The 23,446-nt window shown below is 37.6% G+C and overlaps 1 long non-coding RNA gene across 1 annotated transcript; it reads right to left on the reverse strand.

The window, feature by feature from the left end:
* Nucleotides 1–12,563: 12,563 nt before the first annotated feature.
* LOC127551679 (uncharacterized) lies at nt 12,564–23,434 on the reverse strand. The gene is made up of 3 exons (XR_007951150.1): nt 23,336–23,434; nt 21,472–21,515; nt 12,564–15,114 (listed from the first exon to the last, which is right to left on the reverse strand). It is a non-coding gene; the product is annotated as an uncharacterized LOC127551679 (long non-coding RNA).
* Between the last annotated feature and the right edge of the window lie 12 nt (nt 23,435–23,446).

Here is a 23,446-nt window from a genome sequence, read left to right on the forward strand (position 1 = left end):
CAAACAGGTGTTAACCATTAAGTGTCATGCTCTTCCCACTCAGCTGCATCATTAGCATGACCCATCACACTGAGAACACAGGCACAGAATCATGATTTAATAGAAGTGACTGACATATCTACACCAGTTTATAATGGGACTATTAAGAGAATAAATCAGGAAACTCTGAGTCATCCCTGAAGCTGTAAAATGACTTAGGGAAAATATAAATCAGAATAATAGCAACAAATGGCTCCACAGATTAATAGAAAAATCAAACCCAAGAAAGGAGCTATCAAGATGGCCAGTCTCTGGTAGTTATATACAAATTAAGAATAGAGAGGGGGGAAATAGAATAAGCACTTATCTCGGGAGGGGAGGACAAGAGAGAGAGAGAGACAGAAAGAAGAAAGTGAAGAGAGCAAAGGGACAAAGACAGAGAGAATGAAGAGAGATAGAGAAGAGAAGGAGGCAGAAAGAAAAATTATAGAGAGAGGTATGGAAGAATGGAAGGAGAAAGGGAAGAAGGTGCAGGGGAAGGAAGGAAGAGAAAGAAATACAATGTGAGAAAATGTAAGGTGCAGAATGATGACAATGTGTGCATGATGATCACTGGAACTAGAAATAAATGAAATATATCATTAGAATATGCTTCAGAGTAACTAACAGAGAGAAGGAGCAGATGGAAAAATTTGAGGGAAAGAGACTGTAGGCTTATCTTAGAGACATGAAATTATAGTGACTGGGAACTTCGGAAACCATTTGAACATTTGCTAAAGTGTCCTCTAATTATAGAGCTGGTAATAACTTCTTGACACACCTTAAGGATAATTTCATCTTTCCAAAGATGGGGTGCCAATGAGAAGAAATACAATTTGTATCTGATTCTTAGCAACCAAGAAAAACTGATTACCAGAGGAGTAGAAATGAGGAGAATCTTTTTAGGAAGTGGTCTGTACTTCCCAGATTTTGTGATAAAGAAGAAAAGGAAAGCAGGGTGGAGTCTGATATGTACCATGAATTTTGGAAAGCAAGTTTCAGAGCATTCAGAAAAAGTATAGATAAGATTCCAAGGCCTAAAGTTCTGTGGCCTGTTTTCTCATTTGTAAAATGGACTTGATAATAAATAGTATTAGTTTTAAAAATCAATTGAGAGAAGGGTGGGAGGGATAAAGAGAGAGAGTAAAAAACAGAGAGGGGGGAAGAGGAGGGAGAAGAAAAGGGAGAGGGGGGGAGAGAGAGAGAGAAAGAGAGAGAGAGAGAGGGAGAAGGAGAGGGAAAGAGTTTTGCAAATTTTAAAATTAAGGGAAAATTATCCCAGAAAAAAAATTGAAAACTCTCAAGAATGATATTCTGAAAACATAAGGAGAAACTATTCCACTAAGAAAAAATCCACTCACTACCACCTGAAAGAGATATCAGGAGGAAAATTTACAGGAATATCATAACCAAGTTTTAATCTGAGTCATCCTCAGTTCTTTACTATTCTCTATTTCCAATCAGTTGCCAAGGCTTGTGAACTTCCCCTTTGAAATATTTCTTAAATACTTTCATTTCTTCTTAAACTGTTAATACCACGTTAATACCCTGTCCTCAAGCTCAGATTATTCCAATAATCACTGATGAATCTGCCTGCCACAGTTTCTTTTCACTCTAGTTTATCTTATTCTCAAGCACTAAAGTGTAATCTGACCATTCTACTCCCCCTACTCAATAAACTCCAATGGCTTCCTATCCTCTCCAAAATCAAATATAAAATTCTCTTTTTGTCCTTACTTTAATGAACTACCTCCTTCCTATCCACCTCTCAACACACACTTTCCCAGTTTTCTTATACCTTGTACTCCTACATGTAATGTTTGATCTAGTGATACTGGTTTCCATCTCTCCTTCATGTCTGGAATTCTTTCCCTCCTCATCTCTTTCTCCTGACTGCTGTGGTTTCCTTAACATCCCAGTCAAAATTTTACCTATTACAGGAAACCTTTCTTTACCTCACTTGATTCTAGCACCTTCTTTCTTAATTATTTCCTATTTTTCATATATATATATATATATATATGTATATATATATATATATATATATATATATATTTAATAATTTGTATATTGTCCTCCCCATTAGATTGTAACTTAAGAACAGTGATGGTCTTTTGCCTTTATTTGTATGTCCCAGGATTTAGTACTGTATCTGCCAGTGGTGACTACAAATTTTATATTGTTTGATATTGTTTTTATAGTGATAAGGTTCCAATATGGAGTTATTTAGGTTAAGTAGTTCTAATGCCCATAGAATCATAGAGGTAAAACAGTTTTTAACTTTTCCACTGTTGACTCAAAAGCAGTAAGATTTATAGCTTTTTTGATTGGATGAGCTCTTAACCTGCTACAAGAGCTTTGAGTCATTCCCTTGAATCTGCCTTAAATAGTTAAATTTAGGCCTTTCTATCAGTTTGTGGTCCCAATAAAGAAACTCTCCTACTAGAGTTTCACTCAAGACTGATAACTATAATAGATCTTGAGAATTTTTCTGTCACATCTGGGTCCCTTCTATGTCTGGAACTGATTACCTGTTTTCAACCACGCCCATTCTTACAGTTTAATTTTGCCACTTCAATCCCCTCTTTGAGTATGTTTCCTCCTTAACATGTCTCCCTAGAGAATAGCATTGTGTTATCCAGGCACATTGACGGCATGCACCATGCCTTGAAGGATGGGTTTTCATTTCTAAGTGCATTTTGGAACTAGAAACTGGGCACAAATTGCAAACTGAATGATAAACTGATTGGATCCCAAGATTTTGTATGCAAATAGTTGAAGAGAGAATGCATTATATATTATAAGTCTAAATATATTCTTTCTCAGGTCCTACATAATCATTCTTGACTAGTCATGGGAGAAAGGGTCCTCCAACTCCTGGTATGTAATTTTTTCCACATGTGCAATGACTAAAATGGAGGTCTTCTTCAACACCATCAAAATCAAGGTTTTTTTTGTTTGTTTGTTTGTTTGTTTTATTCCTATGGTCCAACCACCATGAAGATTTCTTTGATAGTCAACTTTGTGAAATGTGGCATGTGGGTTAATCAGACTATAACTACCTTAGAAAATTCAGGAGATGTACCAGGATAGATCACATATTATACAATTAAAAGGTAGAGGAGCGTCAGGTTGGACTGTGCTCACTCTGAAGGATATGAATTAGAAATACTTTTAAGGGTATTGATAAAATTTTATCCTTTTAACTCTGTTTTTAGGCCTATACTACTGTAGAAATATCATCTCCAAGATACAGATGGATGGAATTTTACCTAATTTTGACTAAACTAGAGATTATTGCTGAATGAATGAAGGAGAAGGGAGAAGAAAACAAACATTTGTATAGTGCCTACTATGTGCCAGGCACTGTGCTAACTGCTTTACAAATATCTTATTTGATTTTCACACCAACTTTATAAGGTGAGTACTATTATAATCACCATTTTATAGATGAAGAAACTGAGGCAGACAGAGATTAAATGACTTGCCCAGCATCACTCAACTCAAAAGTATCTGAGGTCATAGTTGATGTTAGGGGGTTTGGGGACCCATCTAGACACCCAGCATACTATGGCTCCACCTAAGAGATTCAGGGGTGGCCATATAAAAAGGTGCCCAGAAAAGACCAAAACTCAAATCATAAAGATTTTATTAGGGAATCTACTCACATGGATGTACTTCTTGTGAATCCCCTAAAACAAGGCTCCACACTTAATAGTATGGGATGATAGATATTAAATAAGGTGCATATATAGATTGGTAGGAGGTGAGGGGTGGGGAAAGATGTGGAATAGCCAGGAAATAAAGAACATCAAGGCAAGAAGGGAGTAGAAGGTAGAAAAATCCTTGACTGGCCCTTGGGAAACTGAGCTTAGTGGTAAATATCTAGTATGTCCTGTTCCCTTGAATATGAGAGATACAAGGTTGTTCAATCTCTGCAAAGGCCAAAGCAGGAAAACTAGTTTAAATATGAACACTTCCAGCCAGATAAGATTATACTACCAAGGTAATCTCTTCACACACTTGCTAATCTGGTAGAGTCAAACCATTTCCCCCCTAACTAGCCCTCGACCATAATGTATTTTTTTTTCTATTGACATCTTTATTTATTTATTTATTTATTCATTCATTCATTCATTCACCTATTTATTTATTTATTTACTTGCTTACTTATTTATTTATTTATTCATTCATCCATCCATTCATTCATTCATTTATTTATTTATTTATACGTTCATTTATTTATTTATTTTAAATAATTTTTTATTGATAGAACTCATGCCAGGGTAATTTTTTACAACATTATCCCTTGCATTCACTTCTGTTCCAATTTTTCCCCTCCCTCCCTCCACCCCCTCCCCCAGATGGCAAGCAATCCTTTACATGTTGAATAGGTTACAGTATATCCTGGATACAATATACGTGTGCAGAACCGAACAGTTTTCTTGTTGCACAGGGAGAATTGAATTCAGAAGGTATAAATAATCCGGGAAGAAAAACAAAAATGCAAGCAGTTTATATTCATCTCCCAGTGTTCTTTCTTTGGTATAGCTGCTTCTGCCCATCTTTGATCAATTGAAACTGAATTAGCTCTCTTTATCAAAGAGATCCACTTCCATCAGAATACATCCTCAAACAGTATCATTGTTGAGGTATATAATGATCTCCTGGTTCTGCTCATTTCACTTAGCATCGGTTCATGTAAGTCTTGCCAGTCCTCTCTGTATTCATCCTGCTGGTCATTCCTTACAGAACAATAATATTCCATAACGTTCATATACCACAATTTACTCAACCGTTCTCCAATTGATGGACATCCATTCATTTTCCAGCTTCTAGCCACTACAAACAGGGCTACCACAAACATTTTGGCACATACAGGTCCCTTTCCCTTCTTTAGTATCTCTTTGGGGTAAAAGCCCAATAGAAACACTGCTGGATCAAAGGGTATGCACAGTTTGATAACTTTTTGAGCATAGTTCCAAATTGCTCTCCAGAATGGCTGGAAGTGTTCACAATTCCACCAACAATGTATCAGTGTCCCTGTTTTCCCACATCCCCTCCAACATTCCACATTATCTTTCCCTGTCACTCTAGCCAATCTGACAGGTGTGTAGTGGTATCTCAGAGTTGTCTTAATTTGCATTTCTCTGATTAATAATGATTTGGAGCATATTTTCATATGGCTATAAATAGTTTCAATTTCTTCATCTGAGAATTGTCTGTTCATATCCTTTGACCATTTATCAATTGGAGAATGGTTTGATTTCTTATAGATTAGAGTCAATTCTCTATATATTTTGGAAATGAGGCTTTTATCAGAACCTTTGATTGTAAAAATGTTTTCCCAGTTTGTTGTTTCCCTTCTAATCTTGTCTGCATTTGTTTTGTTTGTACAAAAACTTTTCAATTTGATATAATCAAAATTTTCTATTTTGTGGTCAATAGTGATCTCTAGTTCTTCTTTGGTCATAAATTCCTCCCTCTTCCACAGGTCTGAGAGGTAAACTATCCTATGCTCTTCCAATTTATTTATAATTTCATTCTTTATGCCTAGGTCATGAACCCATTTTGACCTTATCTTGGTGTACAGTGTTAAGTGTGGGTCAATGCCTAGTTTCTACCATACTAATTTCCAATTTTCCCAGCAATTTTTGTCAAATAGTGCATTCTTATCCCAGAAACTGGGATCTTTGGGTTTGTCAACCACTATATTATTAAAGTTATTGGTTGTTTTGTCCTTTGAACCTAACCTATTCCATTGATCAACTAGTCTATTTCTTAGCCAATACCAGATGGTTTTAGTAACTGCTGCTTTATAATATAATTTTAGATCTGGTACAGCTAGGCCACCTTCATTTGATTTTTTTTTTCATTAATTCCCTTGAAATTCTTGACCTTTTGTTTTTCCATATGAACTTTGTTGTTATTTTTTTAATTCATCAAAGTAGTTTTTTGGGAGTCTGATTAGTATAGCGCTAAATAAATAGATTAATTTAGGTAGTATTGTCATCTTTATTATATTTGCTCGCCCAATCCAAGAGCATTTAATATTTTTCCAATTGCTTAGATCAGACTTAATTTGGTTGGAAAGTGTTTTGTAGTTTTGCTCATAAAGTTTCTGATTTTCCCTTGGCAGATAGATTCCTAAATATTTTATACAATCAGTAGTTACTTTAAATGGAATTTCTTTTTGTAACTCTAACTGTTGGGTTTTGTTAGTGATATATAAGAACGCTGATGACTTATGTGGGTTTATTTTATACCCTGCAACTTTGCTGAAGGTGTGGATTGTTTCTAATAACTTTTTAGTAGAGTCTCTGGGGTTCTCTAAGTATACCATCATATCATCAGCAAAGAGTGATAATTTGGTTTTCTCATTGCCTATTCTTATTCCTTTAATCTCTTTCTCAACTCTTATTGCCAAAGCTAGCATTTCTAATATAATATTAAATAGTAACGGTGATAGTGGGCAACCTTGTTTCACTCCTGATCTTACTGGGAATGATTGTAGTTTGTCCCTGTTACATATGATGCTTACTGTTGGTTTTAAATAGATGCTATTGATTATTTTAAGGAAAAGTCTATTTATTCTTATACTCTCAAGAGTTTTTAATAGGAATGGATGTTGGATTTTATCAAATGCTTTTTCTGCATCTATTGAGATGATCATATGGTTTTTGTTAATTTGATTATTAATATGGCCAATTATACTGATAGTTTTCCTAATATTGAACCAGCCCTGCATTCCTGGTATAAATCCTACTTGATCGTGGTGTATTATCCTGGAGATAATTTTCTGTAGTCTTTTTGCTAATATCTTATTTAAGATTTTAGTATCAATATTCATTAGGGAGATTGGTCTATAATTTTCTTTCTCTGTTTTCAACCTACCTGGTTTAGGTATCAGTACCATGTCTGTGTCATAAAAGGAATTTGGTAGGACTCCTTCATTCCCTATTTTTTCAAATAGTTTATAAAGCATTGGGGCTAATTGTTCTTTGAATGTTTGGTAGAATTCACATGTAAATCCATCTGGTCCCGGGGATTTTTTTTTAGGGAGTTGGTTAATAGCTTGTTCTATTTCTTTTTCTGAAATGGGACTATTTAAGCAATTTACTTCCTCCTCTGATAATCTGGGAAGCCTATATTTTTGGAGGTAGTCATCCATTTCGCTTAGGTTATCAAATTTATTGGCATAAAGTTGGGCAAAGTAACCCCTTATTATTTCTTTAATTTCCTCTTCATCAGTGGAAAGTTCTCCTTTTTCATTTTTAAGACTGCTAATTTGATTTGCCTCTCTCCTTTTTCTAATCAGATTTACCAAAGGTTTATCAATTTTATTGGTTTTTTCATAAAACCAACTCTTAGTTTTATTTATTAGTTCAATAGTATTTTTATTTTCTATATTATTAATTTCTCCTTTTAATTTTAGAATTTCAAGTTTAGTAATTGATTTGGGGTTTTTAATTTGGTCTTTTTCTAACTTTTTAAGTTGCAGGCCCAATTCATTGATCTTCTCTTTTTCTATTTTATTCAAGTAAGCCTCTAAGGATATAAAATTTCCCCTTATTACTGCTTTGTCTGCATCCCATAAATTTTGATATGATGTCTCATCATTGTCATTATCTTGAGTGAAATTATTAATTGTGTCTATAATTTGCTGTTTCACCCAATCATTCTTTAAGATGAGATTATTTAGTTTCCAATTACTTTTTGGTCTATTTACACCCAACTTTTTGTTGAATGTAGTTTTTATTGCATTGTGATCTGAAAAGAAAGCATTTACTATTTCTGCCTTCCTGCATTTAATTTTGAGGTCTTTATGTTCTAATATATGGTCAATTTTTGTGTAGGTTCCATGAACTGCTGAGAAGAAAGTATACTCCTTTCTGTCACCATTCAGTTTTCTCCAGAGATCTATCATACCTAATTTTTCTAATATTCTATTTACCTCTTTAATTTATTTCTTATTTGTTTTGTGATTTGATTTATCTAAATCTGAGAGTGCAAGGTTGAGATCTCCCACTATTATAGTTTTGCTGTCTATTTCTTCTCGCAACTCTCTTAACTTCTCTTTAAGGAAGTTAGATGCTATCCACTTGGTGCATATATGTTTAATACTGATATTGCTTCATTGTCTATAGTACCCTTAAGCAAGATATAGTTTCCTTCCTTATCTCTTTTAATTAGATCAATCTTTGCTTTTGCTTGATCTGAGATAAGGATGGCTACCCCTGCTTTTTTTACTTCACCTGAAGCATAATAGATTCTACTCCACCCTTTTACCTTTACTCTGTATGTATCTCCCTGTTTTAAATGTGTTTCCTGTAAACAACAAATTGTAGGGTTCTGACTTTTGATCCAGTCTGCTATCTGCCCATTCACATTTACGGTTAAAATAACCAATTCTGTATTTCCTGCCATCCTAATATCCCCAGATTATACTTTTCTTTTTCTTGCCCTCCTTCCCTTCTTCCCTAGTATTAAACTTATTGGCCCCACTAACGTCATGCAGCTCTCCCTCTTTAGTATCCCTCCCTCCTCCCTTTGAATCCCTTCCCCTTTCTTGTACCCTTCCCTCATTACCCTTTTTCCTTCTCCCTTTTCCTATCCCACTTTTTAATGAAGTGAGAGAAGAATCTCTGTAAAACAAAATGTAAATTGTTTCCTCTTTGAGCCAACTCTGATGAGAGTAGGATTCACACAATGTTCCTCCCCCTCTCTAAGTTCCCTCATATATAATAGGTTTCCTTTGCCTCACTGTCACATGTAGTTTCCCTCTTTTTATCTCCCCTCTTCCCTTTTTCTGACACTATCCCCTTTCCATTTCTACTTCCCTTTTTTATGTTATATCAGTAAAATCAAATTATACATATGGTTTTTATGTATATCCACAACAGAAATACAGTTCTCAAGAGTTCCTTTTACCTTTTTCTACTTCTCTTGATTCCTGTTGTTGGAGATCAAATTTTTTGTTTAAGTCTGTTTTTTTCCTTAGAAACAGATGGAATTCCTCTATTTCATTAAATGTCCATCTTCTTCCGTGGAAAAAAATACTCAGCTTAGCTGGGGAGTTTATTCTTTGCTGCATTCCAAGTTCTTTTGCCTTTTGGAATATCTGATTCCAGGCCCTTCGATCCTTTAATGTTGAGGCAGCCAGATTTTGCGTGACCCTTATTGTGGCATCTCGGTATTTGAACTGTTTTTTTCCTGGCTGCTTGTAAAATTTTTTCTTTAGTCTGAAAATTCTGAAGTTTGGCCACAATATTCCTCGGAGTCTTTATTTTAGGGTCTTTTTCAGAAGGTGTTCGATGAATTCTTTCAACGCCTATTTTCCCTTCCAGTTCTATTACTTCTGGGCAGTTCTCTTTGATGATTTCCTGTAAAATAGTATCTAGGCTCTTTGTTTCATCATAATTTTCTGGTAGTCCGATGATCCTCAGGTTATCTCTCCTAGATCAATTTTCCAGGTCTGTTGTTTTTCCAAGTAAATATTTGACATTTTTTTCCAATCTTTCATTTTTTTGGTTTTACTTGACTGATTCTTGATGTCTCAATGAATCAGTCATTTCTATTTGTTCAGTTCTGATTTTTAGTGAGTTATTTTCTTCATTAGCTTTTTTTACTTCTTTTTGTATATGTCCAATTGAGTTGTTTTGCTCTATGGAATTTTTTTCCATTTCCCTAATTTTTTTTTTTTTTTTAGTGAGTTATTTTCTTTTTCCAGTTCGCAAACTCTGTTTCCCGGCACTTCTTGGGAGTTTTTTACCTTTTCTAATTCACCTTTCAGGAAGTTGTTTTCTTTTTCCACTTTATCAAATTTTTCTTTTAGTGAGTTATGTGTCTTTCCCCATTTCTCTTCTAGCTCTCTTTTAAGGTTTTTAATAGTCTCTTCTAGGAGAGCCTTTTGTATTGGAGACCAACAATCATCTGGAGACTGTCTCCTATTAGTGTCTTCAGGGTTGAAAAGCTGTTTTCTTTCTGTGTAGAAACTATCAATCGTTCTTTTGATTTTTTTATTCATTTTGTTAAAGCCTGTAAGGTCTGCCTTCAGAGCCAGGAGGTTACCAGCTTCCTCTGCAGAGCAGTGAAAGGTATATGGACAGGGTAGCTGTCCTGCCAACCAGCTACAAAAAGCAGTGAGGTACTGGAGTGCTCTGGGAAAGAGTTCCCCACCCAAAAGTAACTCAGGCCTGCAGGGCCGGGCTGGGAAAGTGCCCTTCAAAAAACCTCAGCTGTGAGAGATAACAACTGCCCTGGGGCTAGATGCTGAGCAGTGAGAGTTTCACTTCCCAAGCCAAATCCTGCCCTGGGGCTGTGTTAGCAGTTAAGCAGTGAATGGATTTGCAGGGACCCGAATTGTCTGCCCAAGAAGCTCAGTCAGCTGGGGAGGTTCTATTGCCCCAGGTCGAGCCCCCCACTCTGCCAATCAGAGGCTGCCCAGGCAGTGCCCCACTACCGTGCAGATATATAGCTGTCTCCGCAAAAGCCCCGAACTGCCAGATGTGGCCGTAGGGCTGCGGTAAAGCTTACCTGATTCACTTCCGGGTTTGAGGGGTTACAGCAGATCTCGTTAGTTTCTGGCATTTTTTAGAGGACCCTCTGTTTTAGGCTTTAATTTCTCTGCCAGTTTACTGCTTTGTAATCAAGGCAGAGCAGTTAGCCTATAGCAGAGTCATCTCTATAACTTCTCTAGCCACAGAGATCACCCCTGCCCCTGGTCTGCTCAGGACGCAAGCTTCTTGCTGCCTGTGCTAGTCTGTTCCTGGCCCCTCAGGACAAACCTTTCCTGGTGATCTTCCGGATCAGCTGGTAAATTGTAGTGCTTCTAATCTTCATGAATTTAAGTAGTGAAGAGTTATTTTTGAGGCTGGATTAAATAGTTGGTTATGAGGGGAATGAGAGGAGCTTAGAGAATCGTGTGTGCCTGCTCCACCATCTTGGCTCCGCCCCCGGAAAACGACCATAATGTCTTATTTCTACTTTTGTTCATATTGTTCACAGAGCTATTGGATGCTAGTAATATTAGGAGGTAGGTAGAGATTCCTCCTGAGGAATTTAATGATGTGAGGGGATTCTGAATAGAAACAATCCATGTACTCTGATCTTTCCCCCAGAATGTAGGATTGGCTACATGCATAGGTCTATGGTTAAAAACTTTGGTATCAGAAATGTCCTTCTATTAGCAGGCCCTCAGAAACACCATTCTCCCCAAATATAGGGAAGTATTTTTCCCTTCCTTTACATTTACATTAACAACTAATTTGTTAAACTTAATATATATACACAAAGAATAGAAGAAGAATCACAGAAAGGATACCCAATGCATAGTAGATTCATTGTAGGGGAAGACATCAGAATGTTCCCAGAAATGCCTCAGAAGGAACATGTTACAGGAGCATCCCAGGCGCCAGAGGATAGGACCAGCAAACTCTCTGATGAATGCAGGAATGAATGTGAATGCAAAAGGAGCTCAAGTCCTGTGCTACCCCTGATGGATCCCTGAGCACAGTTATTAAAAGGTTCTGAATCATTCCCTTCTCCTCCCTTCCCTATCTCCATCCTGTGGTGAAGGGGAGATAACTGGGAAAGCCAAAGCTACAGCTGTGGCTTGCTGGGTTTGAACAGGATATTCTGGGCCATGTCACTCCATTTGCTGCAGACTATAATCCTGTGAAGGTCAATAAACTCTGATCTGATCCTCAACCAGCATGTCCCCTTCACCCTCAATCTGTCATTTGATATGTATACACATTCTAATGGGGACTACTATTGTTATTATATATCCTTTGTTCTCTAAGACAGACCATGACATCAGAGTGGTGATATTGCAAATGAACTGAATTGAGGTGAGGCAGGGCTATGCAAAATCACCAGCCTTACTTTTTCATTGAGAGCCATGTGGGTCCAGTGGCCAGACATAGAAGAGGACAACGGGAGGGTAGCCCTGTATACAGTGGGAGACTGTGGCCTTTTTAAACTAAAAGTTTAAGTTCAGCTGAGGCAATACCTATTCAGTGATTGAGGCTAGGTATGAAAGAAATGAGGCAAAGAATGGCCTTTTTTACCAAGTCAAAAAAAAAAAAAAAAAGGAAGGAGAGGAATCAATTTTAAAAGGGAGATAGTAAAATGGATAGAATACCAGCCCTGGAGTCAGGAGGATCTCAGGAAATCTTGCCTTAAATGCTAATTGTGTGATCAAGAGTAAATCACTTACCCCTGATTGCCTCCCCTACCCCCAAAAAATGATACTAGATTTGGAATGAGAGGACACTGGTTCTAGTCTAAACTTGGCTACTTGTGTGATCTTGAAAAAGTCATTAATTTCTCTGTGCCTCAGTTTCTCCATTTGTAAAATGGGGATTGTAGTGTGCTTTCTAGAGCCCCTAATTTGGGGTACCAAAATATACTATGCTTTCTAGAGCCCCTACACTGGGGTGCTAAAATATGCCATCTAGACTAGTTCTCTGGAGGATCTCAGGACCAGCCCGAGTCCTTGGTCTTAGTGAAGGAGTGAAGAAGCAGGAGACTCACAAGAATGGTCAAAGATGGAGTCCCTTTACTTCAAGTCCTCTCAGCCCTTAAATACCTTGGTACAGATAACATTACTACAGCACACTGCATATGTGTTAACTATAAGCACCCTGCTATTGATATATAAATGCCTTTTACTCTAAGTATCCTTTGCTTCAAGTAGAACACAGGTGGTCACGCCCTCCATGACTTCTCAAGAAGGATGAGAGCACCAAAGGGAGATGGGGAGCCAAGCCAGACATTGTCAGCAGGTTCTTTCTGGGTTGAAGGGTCTTATACCTTACCCAGAGTTCCCCCACTATCTCTGGCTCTCTACATCTCCTACTTTCTTTTGTTTTAGTTGAGACAGGAATACATAAATCAGCATGGGAAATATTACACAAGCAAGTAGTAATATAACAGTGATGTAACAAACAACATGAGTCAACATGAGGAATCACACATGCAAGTAGTGATGTAGCAAACAATATGAATCAGCATGAGAGGACTCAAACAAGCAAGTAGTGATGTAGCAAACAATAGGAATCAACATGGTATTATAAAAGATTTCCATGAGTTCTAGAAGGAGGGTATATAAATACTGACTTCACATACACCTCCTTCAGCAGCCAAGAGGTAGTCCAAAAGCAATCTATTGTCCATCACTTCATGAGTCAGGGAATCCAATGATTCCTACAGGTTTTGTAGTCCTGCAGCAGTCTTATCATGTCTCATGGAATCCAATGATTCCTGCAGGTTTTGAAATCCTGCAGCAGTCTCATTAACAATTTTTGATGTCCATGAGTCAATTGCCATACACTTAGGGTTAACAGCCATATTCTTTTTTTTCCCCTTTTTTTTATTATTATAGCTTTTTATTTACAAGATTTATGCATGAGTAATTTTTCAGCACTGACAATTGCAAAACCTTTTGTTCCAATTTTTCCCCTTCTTCTCCCCATCCCCTCCTCCAGATGGCAGGTTGACCAATACATGTTAAATATGTTAAAGTATAAGTTAAATACAATATATGTATAAATGTCCAAAATGTTATTTTGCTGTACAAAAAGAATTGGACTTTGAAATAGTGTACAATGAACCTGTGAAAGAAATAAAAAATGTAGGCAGACAAAAATAGAGGGATTGGGAATTCTATGTAGTGGTTCATACTCATTTCCCAGAGTTCTTTCGCTGGGTGTAGCTGGTTCAATCCATTATTGTTTTATTGGAACTGATTTGTTTCATCTCATTGTTGAAGAGGGCCACATCTATCATAATTGATCATCACATAGTATTGTTGTTGTAGTATATCATGATCTCCTGGTCCTGCTCATTTCACTCAGTATCAGTTCATGTAAGTCTCTCTAGGCCTTTCTGAAATCATCCTGTTGGTCCTTTCTTACTGAACAATAATATTCCATAACATTCATATGTTGGAATCTTTTCAAACTATTAAGTCACTAGAGTTGATAGAGACAATAATTATCTAATTTAGCATAGTTCAGTATTCTTGATCTAATCTTACAAGATGTTTTGGGCCAGAACCTGAAACAAGGTACTAAGTAGAACTAATTGATACAATGCTTGTGTTCACATCTTTACTCATTGGAGTTCACACATTTGGGAGATTTCAGGGTTTAGTATGAGATATCTGAATTCACACCTCCCTTGAAGCTCTTAGGGCCAGAGAGTACTAGGGGAGAAAATCTATAATCCCACTCTCTGATATATAAGAAGAAAGCAGAGGCCCAGTTAAGAGAATTCAGCTGAATTACATGGAGAGGGGAGCGTCAATTCAGAAGAAGCTATGAGTCAAGAGTTGAGCTGAATTTAGATTGAGAGGGGAGCGTCAAGTGAGTTCAGCCAGAAGCCCTCTCTGAGTAGGAGTTTTTAATTTGGAACATTGACTGGAGTCGGAGAGGAGCACTCTGGGAGATTGAGAGCCAGAAGCCCCTTCTCAGAGGCAAGACAGATTCAACTTGGTGCTGGCTCTGGAGGCTAAAGAAAGCAGAGGCAAAAGCAAAGGACAAAGCTGCAAGAGCTCTTAGAACGAAGCAGAGAGATAGGCCTCAACTAACTGGGCTATTTTGGAAGGAGAAAATAAACGTTTGCATTTTTAGCACCTGGCTGCATTTGGATGATTATTACTCTCAACTGAAACTAAGGCTGCCTCCAGAAAACCTCCCCGAGAAACCTACCTTCTCCCAAAGAAAACCATCATTTATATATTTTAAAGAAGAAAAACTCCCACATTCATATACCACAATTTATTCAGCCATTCTCCAATTGATGAGCATCCACTCAGTTTCCAGTTTCTGGCCACTACAAAGAGGGCTGCCACAAACACTCTTACACATACAGATCCCTTTCCCTTCTTTAAGATCTCTTTGGGATATAAACCCAGTAATAACATTGCTGGAGCAAAGGATATGCACAGTTTGATAACTTTTTGAGCATAGTTCCAAATCACTTTCCAGAATGACAGCCATATTCTTTCAGGTGGCACATATAGTCAGAGATGAAACCATCCAATGTTTCTTGGGTCTTCTCCTTCATTTCGAGGGTCTGCTCCGTCTCTCTCTGATGGACAAGGTGAATACAGCTTATTGGCACCCATCTGATTCCTTCTCCATCTACCCCCCAAGCAGTTAACCTATCTGGTCCCTTCCATTCACCACTTTCTGGATCTCTCCACATCACCTGGCGATTATCTAAAGATAGTGGAGCTGCTTGCACTGGAATTGCCCTTCCGGTGGGTTATAAAACCTATCTGCCAGAGCTAGTGCATCCTCACCAAAAATCAAAAAAATTAATAGTGTAAAGGGCTAAGTTTAGAAGTTCTCTAGGGTTACCTATAGTTCCCCCTCTCTTTGGAGGGGCATCTTGATGTCTCTGTTTCTCCTCTCTACTACTGCCTGTTCTTGAGGATTAAAAGGTATGTCAGTGGTGTATAAAATCTTATACTGTGCACAAAAGTAAGCAAGATGTTTAGAAGTATATGCAAGTCCATTATCTGTTTTTATTGTATTGTGGGCACACCCACAATTGCAAAAACTTGTATGAGGAATTCAGTGACTACTCAGGTAGCCTCTTTTGCTACTAGTATTGCAAAAGTAAATCCTGAAAAGGTAAATACTACAACATGGATAAAAGACAGACAACAAAAGGATTTATAATGGATCACATCCATTTGCCAAATTTCATTGGGTCTCAAACTGCAAGGATTCTTCTTTGAAAGGAGTGTAGGAGAGTGAAAAAGAAGATGAGCTATACAGCCTTGTACTGTACATTGTACTATGCTGCTAGCTTCCTCTTTTATTATCCCAAATTGCAAAAGAAAAGCTTGAGCAGCTTGATGATATTTAAGATGAGATTCTTGGGCTGCTTGAAAATAAAGAGTATTGGCTAACATGGCTACATCTGCCTTTGAATTTCCATTAAAAAATAGATCTGGAAGTCCATTATGAGAGTGGACCTACAAGATATAATACTTACCTAGACACTTTCTCACTTTCTCTTGAAATTCCTTAAAGAGGTGATATATATTAGAGGCTATAAATTTTATTTGGGCTGTGGCAATTTGTACCACACCTACTGAATAGGCCAAATCAGATATTATAATTACATCTCATGGGTAATAAGTAAAAGATAGCATGATTGCATATAATTCATTCTGCTGAAAAGGAGTCTGACTACTCTCTTTATAGTTAAGTCACGAGAATATACAGCACAAATGTTATGTTTGGATGCATCTGTAAAGATTGTTCATCTTTTAAGAGGAACTTTAGAAACCTTCTCTTCAAGAATCCATTGCCAATTATGTAAAAGGTTATCTTTAATGTAGACCTGTATGTAAAATTTGGAGCTGTGGCCAATAAAATTTGCCACTCTGGGATGGTTTCACAGCATACATTAATTTGTGCATTGGTATAAAAGGTGTATATCTTGTCAGGTTTTATTCCAGATAATTGTATTACTTGCTTAATGGCCTTTAATAAGATTCTAGCCACAAGCACTAGGTAAGGGGTAAGGCTTTAGTCTGGTTGTGCTTGGGGAATTACCCACTCTATCACACTGTCTCCTTGGTGAAGGACTGGTGTGGGTGCCTCTTTTGTAGCAAAAACTGGTATTTCCAAGGGTTTTTGAGTGACTCTTTCAACTACATTTGATAAAGCCAGTTCAACTTCTCTCAAAGCCTCTTGAGCTTCTTTTGTAAGCTGGTATGGTGAGTCTAAAGCAGTGTCTCCCCTTAAAATGTCATATAATGGTTATAATTGATAGGTAGTTAAGGCTAACACTGGATGCATCCATTAGATATCTCCTATCAATTTCTGAATGTCATTTAAGGTGTTCAACTTCTCTGTTCTTAAAGAAAGGTTTTGTACTGTAAGCACCTCAGAATATACTTCATATCCTAAATATTGAAAAGGAGTGTGCCTTTGAATTTTTTCTAGGGCTGTATATAATTGGTAGTTCCTTAATGTTTCTATGGTCTTTTGTAGACATGCTTCTAACATTTGCTCCTCAGGCGCACACCCCAAGATATCTTCCATGTAATGTAAGAACATAACTTTTGGAAATGCTTTTCTTACTGGAGTAAGAGCAGCAGCTACATGCATTTGATACAAAGTAGAACTATTTTTCATTTCCTATGGCAAAACTGTCCATTAAAAATTTTTATAAGGCTCAACTAAGTTAACATTGGGCACTGAAAAGGCAAATCTTTTCTTATCCTCCTTATCCAGATGGATAGAATAGAAACAATCCTTAATGTCTATAACCCAAAGAGGCCATTCCCTAGATAAGTGAGTAGAAGATGGAAGCCCAGGCTGAAGAGTTCCCATAGTTTCCATCTGTTCATTTACTTTTCTCAAATCAGTCAATACCCTCCATTTTCCATATTTCTTTTTTATAGCAAATAGAGGGGAATTCCAAGAACTTAGAGAAGATTGTAAATGTCCTTAGTCAAGTTGCTCCTATACTATATCTAATAAGGCCTGAATTTTTTCACTAGGTAAGGGCCATTGTTCCACCCACACTAGTGTATCAATTTTCCATTGAATGGGAAGAGGTAAGAGTGTTGGCAGGCCTTCAACAGCAACCCTGCCTAAAAAGCTGAAGTACTTAATTGTAATTCTAACTGTTGTAAGATGTCTCTTCCCCATAGATTAATGGCTATTTTTTACTACAGAAAGATTAAAAACTCCTGTTTTATCTTCAAATTTTCATATCAAAGGGGTAGCACTAACTTCAGCTGCTGTTATCCTCTTATGCCAGACATATAAGTGTGTGCTATAATCTTTGGCCAATGACTAGGCCAGCTGGCACCTCTAGTAACTGTAAGATCTGCACCTGTCTACCAATCCTTTCAATGGTATGCCATTTATATAGATAGTGAGCATAGGCCGATCAGCTGTAACAGCTGCAGTCCAGAATATTCCTGGATTTTGTTGTTGGGAATCAAAAATCTGGGTAAATATCACCAAATTGCATTTCAGGAGTATGTATCAGGAGGCCTGATGCTACTACTTCTGGGTGATAGATCACACATTGCCTACCTATATTAATGACTGGGATATTAGCTACACATTCCCCAGTTTCCCACATCAGTGTATGGATGAACACTTTTTTTTTTTTAAATAATAACTTTTTATTGACAGAACCCATGCCAGGGTAATTTTTTTTTACAACATTATCTCTTGCACTCGCTTCTGTTCTGATTTTTCCCCTCCCTCCCTCCACCCCCTCTCCTAGATGGCAAGCAGTCCTATATATGTTAAATATGTTACAGTATATCCTAGATACAATATATGTGTGCAGAACCGAACAGTTCTCTTGTTGCATAAGGAGAATTGGATTCAGAAGGTAAAAATAACCCGGGAAGAAAAACAAAAATGCAAATAGTTTACATTCATTTCCCAGTGTTCTTTCTTTGGGTGTAGCTGCTTCTGTCCCTCATTTATTAATTGAAACAGAGTTAGGTCTCTTTGTCAAAGAAATCCACTTCCATCAGAATACATCCTCATACAGTATCATTGTTGAAGTGTATAATGATCTCCTGGTTCTGCTCATTTCACTTAGCGTCAGTTCATGTAAGACTCTCCAAGCCTCTCTGTATTCATCCTGCTGGTCATTGATGAACACTTTTGTAAGCATTCTCAGGAGGTGAAATGGTCAAGCCTACTATGTAGGAAGGCAAAGGATCTATAGGCCAGACAGGGACAGATTTCACTCTCTCCAGGGAGTATCTCAGTAGTCTGAGCAACATACAGCTCTATTCTGCTTAATTGCAATCCCTTTCCCCCATCAGGTTGCTTCTCGGTTGATTAATCATGTTGGAATACTGAACTTTTAAAGACTTTCTGGGTATAATAGCAGTAGCCATCAAGCCCCAGGTGTTTTTTACCTGGGGTCTTGGAGCAGGAAGCGGTTTGGTAAAGAGCATATAGGGAGTGGGTAAAACTGTTTTGTGTGTGGTGCTGATGATGTCATTGCCCCTCTCACTCCTCTTCCTCCTTCCACCCAGGAAGGTGGAGTTGAGGAAGGAGGGTGAGGAGATGGGGATTACCCTAAATGGGCATGCTCTGATAGGCAGAATTAAAATACAGCTTTGAATGTGAAAAGCACCACACCCCTTCTAATCAGCAAAGTACTTAATGTACTTAATTCCTTTTCTGCCCCACTTGCTATGGTACTTAAGATACTTAACTCTTTTATCACCTAACTGGCAGTGCCATGCAGATCTCCTAGAGCATTAACAAGCTATATAAATCAGTAAAATGCTAAAAAAAAAAAAAAAAAAAAAAAAAAGAAAGAAAGAAAAAAAAAAAAAAGAAAGAAAAAGAAAAAAGACTTCTTTAGCTCTGTTCCACATACTATACCTTCTGAGGCCACAGCCACTAACCCTTTGCTTGTTTCTCTCATGATATTTCCTTGTTGGCCATTTAAGTTAAAAATCTTTCCTAGTTTTAAAACTTGTGATATTCCTTAAAAGCAATTTTAACCCATTGTATTCAGTTACTTCTCCCACTAACTTCCACCTCTTTGGCTCTAATCTTGCTTCCTTAAAGAGCCAAGGAAACATGCCCTTCTAAGCATCTGAGAACCCAGTGATCTGCTTCTGAGTTACTAACAAAACTTGCTTCTCTGTTAATCTAACTAAGTCTTTTTCATACTTCCCTCAGAAGGGAGGCTCTTTTAATATTATGGCGATTTCATCAGTTGAGCTGCATCAGTAGGGCCTCACATCTAGGGCTCAATGTTTAAGCGCCAAAATGTAGTGTGCTTTCTAGAATTCAAAAGTTGGGGTGCCAAAATATACCATTCAGACTAGCTCTCTGGAAGATCTCAGGACCAGTCTGAGTCCTTGGCCTTAGTGGAGGACTGTGTGAGGCAGGAGACTCACAAGGATGGTCAAAGATGGAGTTCTTTTATTTCCAGTCCTCTCAACCCTTAAATACCTTAGTATGATTATATCACCATAGCACACTGAGCATGTGTCAACTATAGAACCATTATATCACCCCAGCACACTGCACAAGTGCTAGTTATAAGCATCTGCTATTGATATAGAAATGCTTCTCTTTTTTAAAAATTTAATTTAATTTGATTTTTTATTATAGCTTTTTATTACAAGATATATACATGTGTAATTTTTCAGCATTGACCCTTGAAAAACCTTCTGTTCCAACTTTCCCGCTCCTTCCCCCCCACCCCCTCCTCTAGATAGCAGGTAGACCAATACAAGTTAAATATGGTAAAGTATATGTTAAATACAATATATGTATACATATCCATATAGTTATTTTGCTGCACAAGAAAAATCAGACTTAAAAATAAGGTAAAAATAACCTGAGAAGGAAATAAAAAATTCAAGCGGACAAAAACAGAGGGAGTGGAAATGCTATATTGGGGTTCCACATTCTTTTGATGGGTGTAGCTGGTTCTCTTCATTATTGAACAAATGGAACTGATTTGTTTCATCTCATTGTTAAAGAGAGCTACGTCCATCAGAATTGATCATCATATAATATTATTGTTGAAATATATAATGATCTCCTGATCTTGCTCATTTCACTCAGCATCAGTTCATGTAAATCTCTCCAGGCCTTTCTGAAATCATCCTGCTAGTTAATAAATGCCTCTTTTTACTTTAAGTATCCTTTGCTTCAAGTAGAAACACAGGTAGTCATGGGCCCTCCTGGACTTCTCAGGATGGCCAAAAGCCCTTAGGGGATTTGGGGAGGGGAGCCAAATCAGACATTATCAGCAGGTTCCCTCTGGGCTAAAGGGTTTTATACCTTACTCAGAGTTCCCCCACTATTTGAGGCCCTCTACAAGGGATCTAGCTCTTAACATAAAACAAATGTTCTTCTCTTATCCTGGGGTGTTCTGATGGTTTCTCCCTCATCACATTGTATGTAACAGATTTCTTACACTTAGCCTGGGAAGCCACCTTGTCCCTTCCTTTCACTCTCATTTTTTGACCATCTGATGATATGCACTAGTTAGCACTGGGAGGGCGAGTGATACCTGCAGAGAAACTAGTTTGTACTCCCTATAAATACCAGAATGTGCTGGTCCCCTGGGTTTAGGGGTAGGTGTGAGGGATACAGGAGTAGAAGGAGCCTCACTCTTCCTGCAGACTCCCAGTTCTATAGTCTAAGAATTCAGGGGTCCTCAAACTTTTTAAATAGGGGTCCAGTCCACTGTCCCTCAGACTGTTGGAGGGTCGGACTGTAGTAAAAACAAAAACTTTGTTTTTTGGGCCTTTAAATAAAGAAACTTCATAGCCCTGGGTGAGGGGGATAAACATCCTCAGCTGCCGCATCTGGCCCGCAGGCCGTAGTTTGAGGACCCCTGTGACCATATTCATCCTTTAGTTCTCATGCCCTCCTCCCATTTCCAGAAATTGAGAGCAAAGAGGACAAGGCTTACCTCCCTCCAACCTTCATCATCGTTGATTATCCTGGGGTACAGAGCTAAGAGGGTAGAAAAGGAGGTGAGGATCAGGGACTGAGAGCCCAGCAGTGACTTGGATCAGGCCCCTAGTGGAATAGACTTTTCTCTTCTCCCTCCCTTTCCCCCTAATGAAGAGCCCAGCAGACTCAAAGAGAGGGAGGAGACACTGAAGTCAGGGAGTGGGTGAGGAGGGAAGGAACAGGGATAGGACAAGACTTCTGAGACAGTCATTTTTTTGCTTCCTCATTGTTGTTTCTACCATTTTTTAATTTCTCACAAAATCCTATTAATAAAAAAAATTTTCCAAAAATAAAAATAAAACAAAAACCTATCATCCTTTTTTTTCAAAAATACAATATGCATTTTATATTAAATTGCCAACTTCCAGCATGTCCTTATAGTTACACAATACAAAAATATTGCATGATAGCTCAATATGAATTATTCACAAGGCTAATGTAGATAGATGCAGGACCTTATTTTTTTTTTAAATCATGTATAAGCATTGTAGAGAGCAAAATATATATATATATATATATATTTGCGCTCATGCTGCCTAGAAGAATAGTAAAAATATTAATGACATATCTATCTGTTTGGTAGATTTTACACGGATTTCTCACTTTCATTTTTATTTTCTTATATGAGGTCCTTTCCCATTTGGGGAGAAAATTGTGTTTGAGAAATGTGTGAAGCCAGCCAGGAAGCCAAGATCATGGAAGAACAACAAAAAGTATGAACAGATGCCTACAAAGCTCAAATCATCTTTGCTTTGTAACTCATTTTGGTCCTTTTTCTACTAAGGACTAAAAGCCATTTCTGCCCAGATGAATCCAATACCTCTTTTTCTTCCAGCATAAACCAAATCAACACTCTTCCATGATTTCAGCCTGCTTCCACAATTTTTTTAACTGAATATCTATCATATACAAAACATCTTTTGTTTTAAGAAACCATTTACTCCAAAGACAGTGGCTAAAACAAACTGGAATGTATGTCCAAACTTGAGTTTGTTTTTAATATTCTCAAGGAATATTCTGAAAGTCTCCAAAACAGAGCCTTAGGTCTATACAGGATAGCAGTTCTCAAACTTTTATTAATCATTGAGGGATCACAGTCCTACTTCACCCTAGAGTTTTTGTTTATGTGAGTTATGTCTTTTGATATTTCCATTAGAAATTAAAATGTCAGTATTATTACTGAAATAGTTTTAACTTTGTGGACCCCAGAATCAGGAAAACTATAGTCTAATTCCAGCTTCAGACACAGACTAGCTGTATGACCCTGGCCAAGTCACTTTACCCCTATTTGCCTTACTGCACCAGAAAAAGAAATGGCAAACCATTCCTGTGCCTTTGCCAAGAACATCCCTCTCCCCTGGACAGCACTGGTGTGCTGTCATCCAAAGAGTCACAGAGACTTGAGCACTAGTACAGTGATACACTGTAGTAGTATTATGATACTATTGCACAGTAGAGAGAAGAACGGTTGTGCATGATAGCAGTGATGGAATCCAGATTCTCCGCCAGAACTCCAAATTCTCTTTTAAATTAACATTAAACCAAGCTGGGTTTTGTGAAGATTTTTTTTTTTTTAATTATCTACCACAGTCCAAGCAGCTAGATACTGTAACAGGTAAAACTCTGGGGTTGGAGTCAGGAAGCCCTGAATTCGAATTTGTCATCTATTAATAGCTATGTGAAGTTAGACAAGTCACTTAATTTCTATTTGGTTCAGTTTTCTCATTTGCAACATGCGGATAATAATAGCACTTACATCCCCAGGTTGTTGCGAGGATCGAATGTGATAATATTTATAAAGTGTTTACTTAGCATAGTACCTGATCCAGAGAAGATGATCTTCTGCCCAAGTTTATTTTCCACCAGAGCCTGGTGCCTAGAAGATTCAGAGATTGCAAAACAGCTTTCTCTGTTAGTTTCCTTTTCCCCGT

This window comes from Antechinus flavipes, chromosome 2 (assembly GCF_016432865.1).
Source record: "Antechinus flavipes isolate AdamAnt ecotype Samford, QLD, Australia chromosome 2, AdamAnt_v2, whole genome shotgun sequence".
Lineage (NCBI taxonomy): Eukaryota > Metazoa > Chordata > Mammalia > Dasyuromorphia > Dasyuridae > Antechinus > Antechinus flavipes.